Below are 8,357 nucleotides of genomic sequence, written 5' to 3' on the forward strand. Positions count from 1 at the left end.
AACGGTAATACTGTCCCTAATAATAACAATAACAGGGGTAATTCTAATGTTCAAAATCGTGGTAATAATTCGGGTAAAACTGGTGAAGACAAGGGTCGGGACCCTTCAAAATCCCGCAACCAGAAACCCGAAAAAAACAAAGACCCGTGCCCTTGCTGCGGTAACACTAACCATGGCTTGGCTACTTGTATAAAGTTTTCGACTTTGATCCAAACCCGATTTGGACAATCGGTAAACTCGAATCTCCCGGGGAAAAACACCGTCGGGACCCACGGGAGTCCAAACGATTATCAAAACCCGCCGGAAAATCTGAACAAACAGTCAACATCTCAACAGTAAGAATAAATTTAAAGAAAACAAAGGCACCCGCAATTTTAGTAAAAAGTATTGATATTAAAAATTCGATAACTGTTATGCTCGATACCGGTTCCGAAGTAAATTTAATAAAAATCGGTGCCTTAAGTAAACCACAATCAATCGACGAAAACTCTAATCTGGCCTTATTGGGTATTAATAAAAACCCAGTGTATACAATAGGGAAAACCTATGTAGAATTATTTGGCTACGAGATTGAATTTAATGTAGTAGAAAATAACTTCTCAACAGCCCACCCTGCTATATTGGGTGCAAAATTTTTCAACGATTATGGCGCTAGAGTTTTCTTCGATTGCAAGTTATTCACATTCTATGACATTGAAATACCATTTTTCGAAACTGAGGATTTTAAATTGCCTCCAAGATCCGTATCTGTTATAAACGTTAAAACTACTGCTGATTCCTTTGACTATGGGTACGTGCCACGTATATATTGCGCCACCGAGGTCGAAATAGGCGGTACCTTCGAGATCAATGACAACGGTAATACACTGCTGCGGGCGTACAATAATTCGGACCACGAAGTTCTAATTCCAAAACCTGTCATTAATTTGAGGCCCTCATTCTGGGTGGACGAAAGCGATTTTTTATTAAAACCAGTAAAGTTAATCGATGATTTCCAATGCGAGCTTAATTCCAATTTATCGGCTGAAGGAGCCTCTTGCAGCAAAGCAATAAGGGCTAATAACCAAAATAGTATTAATTCACGGCGGGTCAAAGACACTTCGTCTGACGCCGGAAAAACTCCAGAAATTAGTGAATCTAAAGTATTTAAAATTTCTGCAGAATTGCCAGAGCGAGCGCAAAAAGTATACGACTCTGTGCATCTTACTGATAAATTGGCAAACTGGCAACGCACGGAAATCAGAGATTTAATATGTAACAACCACGAGTTGTTTTATTTGCCTGAGGAAAATCTTGGTTCAACAAACGAGATTTTGCATCGGATAATTACAACTGACGATCAGCCAGTTTTTAAAAAACAATATCGCTTTCCTCCAATACACAAAGAGGAAATCTCAAAGCAGGTAAAAGAGTTGGAGAAAAAGGGTATTATTAGACCTTCGGTGTCCGGCTACTGTTCTCCAATATGGATCGTCCCCAAAAAGGAAGATTCATTTGGCAACAAAAAGTGGCGGATGGTAATCGATTTTAGAGATTTAAACGATAAAACTTATACCGTCGTTTACCCTACGCCAAATATTATTGAAATCATTGATCAAACCGGTAAAGCAAAATATTTCTCAACTTTTGATTTGGCGAGTGGCTTCCACCAAATAAAAATCCACCCAGACGACATCCATAAAACAGCTTTCTCCACACCGGACCAGCATTATGAATTTTTACGAATGCCGTTTGGGTTGAAAAATGCCCCTCCGACATTCCAAAAGCTAATGAATAAGGTGCTAGCGGGAATGCTGGGTAAGGGTGTATTCGTCTACATGGATGATATCGTCACTTATTCGGACACTTTCGAGGAACACGTCGCCATAATAAAAGAATTATTCGCGAGATTACGGAAAGCGGGTCTACAATTGCAGCCTGATAAATGTAATCTGCTTAGAAATGAGATAAATTATTTGGGCCACATAATATCCGAGTATGGCGTTAGGCCCGATCCAAAGAAAACTAACGCCGTAAAAAATTTCCCGGTACCAAATTCAGTAAGGAAAATCCGAGAATTTTTAGGCCTCACTGGCTATTATCGTAGATTCATCGATAACTATGCTAAAATCAGTAAGCCTCTAACTTCTCTGTTGCAAAAAGACGCTACGTTCGAATGGGGAAACAGTCAAATGGAAGCTTACGAAACGCTTAAAAATAAACTAATAGAATCACCAATTTTGCAATTTCCGGATTTCTCTCGTGAATTTTTAATAACAACGGATGCATGCGATTACGGCATCGGAGCTTGCCTAAGTCAAGGAGAAATTAACAAGGACAAGCCAGTGTCCTTTGCATCGCGATTATTGAACTCGGCAGAACGCAACTACTCTACGATAGAGAAAGAAATGCTCGCGATAGTTTATGCCGTGAATAAGTTTCGACCATATATATATGGGAGCCATTTCACTTTGGTAACCGATCATCGGCCTCTTACGTGGATAAATTCGGTAAAATCACCAAATTCTCGTATAGTGAGATGGCGCTTGAATATGGGAGATTATACTTATAAAGTAGTGTACAAGCCGGGCCGCGTGAATTCAAATGTAGATTCTCTTTCGCGCAATCCGGTTGACGATCCGGATGAGCTCGCGAGAGCCGCGCCTATTCGTAAAAATTTGCGCGAAGACGTCGAGACTACTCCGAGCGAAACTAGTGAGGAAGAACCAACGTCGAAGGGTAAACGGGTGCGTAAACCGTATAATCTCCGTCGGAAAACTCGAGCTCTTAACGATACCCGCACGGATAGTAGTAGCTCGGAAACAGAGCTTTGCAAAAATAAATCCCCACCAGTTCATTATGTCTTTAAACCACGACAATGGCCCATACCGCCACCGGCACCGCTCATGCAGGAGGCTAGAGGAATAAATGAACCGAGACCATCAAGGGCGCCTCAATCACCGACCGTTTCTGACAGGGAGTGTACAGACACGGCCGATGAGGGAGGTGAAATGGTCTGCGCCGATGAAGAGCAAACAGACACGGCCGACGAAGGAGGTGAAATGGTCTGCTCCGACAATGAGCAAACGGACACGGCAGACGAAAGGGGGGAAATCGATCGGGAACAGAGTCTAGGCCCACAATCGATCTGTGGAGCGGACGTGCCCCTACCCCCCTCGGACGAATCTGGCGACGGAGGGGTTGTGGACGACCCACAGGTAGGGAATGGAGAAGACAGAATGGATGTCGATGTGAGTGATGAGCAGATAGCGGATGTTCAGTCAGATGAATCGTCCGAGGATAGCGCGTCGGAAGGGGGGGACGGTGATAACCCAGCGGGGCTTGAACGACCACCGCGAATGGGCCATCGTTTCATAACACCTCAAACTCGTGAAATAGCACCAGACGTACGTGAGACACGCGACCGATTATCAATGCAGCCCGACAACGTATTAATATTCGTTAATGTAAAAGGAGAACCGTGTGACGATGGGAGCCGCGAACTCGCCAATGCCTTACAAATTCCAGATCAATTAACCTTTTGCCATTCCACTGTAATTCCTTACAAAGGGAACAAACGCTGCATTTTGGCAGTTCCCAAGTACAGAAATGTAGATCGGATTTCCGTCGAGGATATCCGTGAAACCTTGATAAGAGCATGTAATACTGTAGGCGAAATTGGTTTACAGTCTTTTAGCGTAGCTAAGACAACAAAAATAGACGAATTAAATTGGTTGACCATCCAACACGAATTAATCGATGCCTTTTCAGATACGGGCGTTAAGATAACTATCTGTCTCAATCTAGTACGAATTCCAACAGATATCGAAAAACTAGAAATCTTAAAAGAATACCACGGGTCAGCCGTCGGAGGCCACAAAGGTATGACCAAAACATATAAAAGAATACGTCAAAATTTTTACTGGCCCAAAATAAAGCACGATGTCATCGATTATATTCGGAAATGTTTGGATTGTCAACTAAAAAAACTGGTTAGAGTGAAAACAAAGCAACCAATGGTCCTCACGGATACCCCCGACGCAGGATTCGATAAAATTGGACTAGATATTATGTATCCTACGCACGTTTCCTCGTCCGGTAATAGATACATTCTAACCATCCAGGATTTGCTAACTAAATTTTCTATGGCAATCGCTTTGGAGCATGCGACGGCAGTCGATGTAGCGCATGCTCTAGTGAACAGATGGTTCTGTTATTTTGGGCCACCAAAGGCCATATTAACGGACCAAGGTACTAACTTTTTATCTAGTTTATTAAAAACCATAGCGAAAAAATATAAAATTAAGCAGTATCATACAACTGCTTATAGTCCTCAAAGTAATGGTTCGGTGGAAAGATCTCACCATGTATTACAAGAATACATAAAACAATGTATAAACGAGGAGGAAGATTGGGATGAAGTCCTCGACTTAGCCTCATTTTCCTATAATGTCAGTGAACATGAAGGCACAGGCTTCACTCCATACCAATTGGTTTTCGGGAAACTACCCCGTCTTCCTTCTCGATTAGGAACCATTGAGGAAAACAACGAAACATATGCGGGATATTTACAACAATTATTCAGACGCATAAGCGAAACAGAAGCAGTTGCGAGGGAGAATTTAGGTAAAGCAAAAGAAAGGTCGAAATTTTATTACGATAAGAAAATAAACCCTCAAAACTTTAGACCTGGAACTAGAGTATTCTTGTTACGGGAACCTAGGAAGGGTAAAGGCGATCCGCAATACACTGGTCCGCATGAAGTTATCGCGCTAGGGTCAAACGAAACGGCTGAAATAGAAATAAATGGGGAGGTGAAGTTAGTACACCTCAACAAATTAAGAATCTCACGAATCTAATTTCAGATGGCCGGATCAATTGTCCTTTTGCTGGCGACCCTTCACCTTTCCCGGGCTTTAGTAGGATTCGACTGTGGTGGATCCTCAATGAATACTTCGACATTATCGCTGTTGGATGTGGGAGATTGTAAACTATCAAACCGACCGTTACAAAATGAAAAAGTTAACATTTACTTATTACAACCCGCGGAAATTATTCACGTTCACGTAATAGAATGTAAGATCCTTATAAACCGGCACATACAATATTGTGGTTGGCATTCATACTCTTCCGCAGTCTTATACGGGAGAAGAGAATATTATTTAGAAATAGACTATAATAAATGTAAAAGAATGCACGAAACAAATTCGGTCTGGCTATTCGATCGAGTACCGTTCTACGATCTTAAAATGAATCATACATCTCACCGAACGGCCCAACTGGCAGGTAGCCAAAGTATGGGAGGGGATTGTACCACGGGAACATACAGCGACGAGTACGGCACATGGAGTAATGTAGTTGTCGACGCGTTATTCGAGATAACAATTTCCGAGTACGAAACGTCTCTAAATACAAAAACGAACCAAGTGTTATTACGATCAGGAACGCGATGCGACGCGGAAAAACTCACTTGTATAACTAGCGAAGGTATGTCCGCGTTTTGGAGTGAAGTGCCGAAAGACTCATGCTTGATGAAATATGCCCAATTATACCAAGGACCAGCCACGAGGATAATCGGAGAAGACAACTTTCCGGATGTCTATTCACTCACCACCGAGGACATTACTTTCGCTCTCGCGCAGAAAGGCACCCTGGAGGTCTGCGGACACAATGTCATAAAAACCGAGCACCCGAAGCTGTTTATCGTGGTGGTCAAAAATGCGGGTTTTACATTGTCCGTTGAAACAATCAAGACCGAAGACATGGACATTTTTGCGTACATAAACAGTAAATTCGTGTACGTAGAAAAGTTTATTCGTCAGCAGCTTCACAACCTTTACCACGACGTGCTCATCAAACGCTGTGAACTAGAGCGGGCGGTGCTCATGAATGCACTCGCACTTTCATCATTGACTCCCGACGAATTCGGCTACGCCTTAATGAAAGGTCCAGGCTATTACACCACGGTTGCTGGAGAACTTGTTCATATCACGAAGTGTGTCGCATCACCAGTACGAGTTCGCGAAACCGAGCAATGTTACCAGGAGCTCCCGGTAACTTACAATAATAAAAGTTATTTCTTAACTCCAAAATCCAGAATATTGGTGCAAAGAGGCACCTTAATTGAATGCAATACAATACTGCCGGTAGGCTATTTCATAGATGGGGTATGGTTTCATATAACCCCGCAAGCAATTCGGGCACCATCTCCTCAGCAGCTGCAACCATTGACAGCACCAACCTGGAATTACGACAATCCGGAGCACCTGGCTACGTCAGGGATCTACTCGCAAAAAGACTTGGAAAAATTGCGAAACCGTATCATGTTTCCAGCCGAAAAACCGGCACTTCTCAATGCTTTGGCTATGGGGGCAGCAGGTCGAGTAATACCGGCGGGAAGTGTCAATGTCCTGGGTCTGTTTGACGAAGAAGCACTGGAAAAATTGGCAACCAGCACCGGAGAAAGGATATGGCGAAGCCTCGTCGATTTTGGATCAGTCACAGCGGGTATCCTGTCAATCATGCTACTATTACGGCTGTTCAAATTCGTGGTCGACACAATCTTCCACGGGTACGCATTATACTGCATACACGGTTGCAGCGCACTCTTGTTAACGGCTATATGGGACACCTTAGCTAATCTCATCCTTCACCATCATCACCACCGCAGGAGACAAAGCGACGAGGAAAACCAGGTAATACCACCGATACCCCGAGCAAGGTCAATACTCAATATCATCGATGAAAACTCAGACGGCCAAATCTCGGCTCCACCAAAGGAATGGTCCTTTAAAAATTTATCTAAGCAGTTGGGACATCAACAACTGGAGGATCAACAACAGGAAGATCAAGCGCGTACGTGTTTAAGTAGAGAGACACTGTACAGACTTAGGAATAGGGATCCGTAAAAACGGGTCGTATGGCCAGATCGAACGGTATGAATGTAGTGAGTACGGAACGATTAACTTTAGAATTTAAAAAGATAATTCACAAGGAAGTGATTGCTGGAGTCAGATAGCAGACTTCACAAAATAAATAGTAGTAGAACAAATTTAACCATATACTCTTTATCTTATTATTCTATATATCTTTTTTTTTGTATTATTACCAAACGGTTAGATCGAGAGGTATCGAATTAACATTTATGCTTGCTAGTTATTACATAGAGCTTTCTACGCAATTTATACATATAGTGAAAAGGCTGAACGCTCGAAAAATACGTTTTTTTTATTTTTTTTGCTTGTAGCATTATATTTCAGAATTTACAAAGTAGCCAGATATGCATATATATATATCAAAAAAAAAAAAAAAAAAAAAAAATATATATAATAATTGTTAAGTAAATTTAGAACCTAGGTTATAAGAAATTAAAATGTATCACGCTACATCTCGAGTATAGGACAACGGGACGACGATTAATAATTTTGAATTATATAGAAGCAATTGAAAGGAATGAATTGAGTTTGTATCGAATCACGATAATTTGTTTTTTTGTCATTCGGCATGATCGTAATTTAAATTTTACACAAGTCGCACTGCTTCTATGGAAGCACTGCGGCTTTCTTAGGTCGGGAGGTGTGACGTTCTCGTCTGATTTCATCTATAAAAAAAATTTTTAATTATTTATTTCAATAAAGTTTTACATCGGAATCATTGAGTATAAACGTTTCGTCGCTTACAGCGGGTAACGGATATCTCCCGAGATAAGAGATTGCGAACGCCGTCGTGGCTTGCAACTAGACATAACATCCGTCAAGGTATGAGTTCCGAGCCACGACGTTGTTCACACAATAACTCGAGATGCTGTGTCATCATATTTGTTAATTATATAAGCTGGTGCATAATGTAGCAGAGTTAGTCTTTTGACAAACTGCCCAGAGCACAGACCTACTTATTCTATCAATAAAAAACCCATTCTCTACCCCTTTGAGTTTTACTCTTTCCTTAAAAAACCGAAAGCGCGAGAAAGCTGCTACGGTCACATCCTCACTACTTCCAACCGAGAGCGCGTGAAAGCTGCTACGGTTCCTACTACCATCCTTAGCCGAAAGCGCGAGAAAGCAGCTACGGCCTTGACTCCGGAAATTACCATCCCTGTTCCATGCGCAAGAGGCGCGGTCGCAAGGCAGGTCGCCGTCTGCAATTCTGGCGGTTGCAAGGTCAGCTTAACCCGGTGTCGGGGTCTCCGCCCCAAGTAAACGGTAAATCCGACGGTCCGCGTGTTGCGTCCGAGGAAGTATTGCTCGGTACGCGTTTAGTGTTGGTCGTTCCGCGTAGTGCCGATCACATCGTCGAAGCTGCCGCTCCGATACTCGAGTCCGAGAGTATCCCAGCTCCAGGAAGTCCCGGAGAGGGTCCCTTGGATTTCATAGTGGAAC

This window comes from Microplitis mediator, chromosome 6 (genome assembly GCF_029852145.1).
Source record: "Microplitis mediator isolate UGA2020A chromosome 6, iyMicMedi2.1, whole genome shotgun sequence".
NCBI lineage: Eukaryota > Metazoa > Arthropoda > Insecta > Hymenoptera > Braconidae > Microplitis > Microplitis mediator.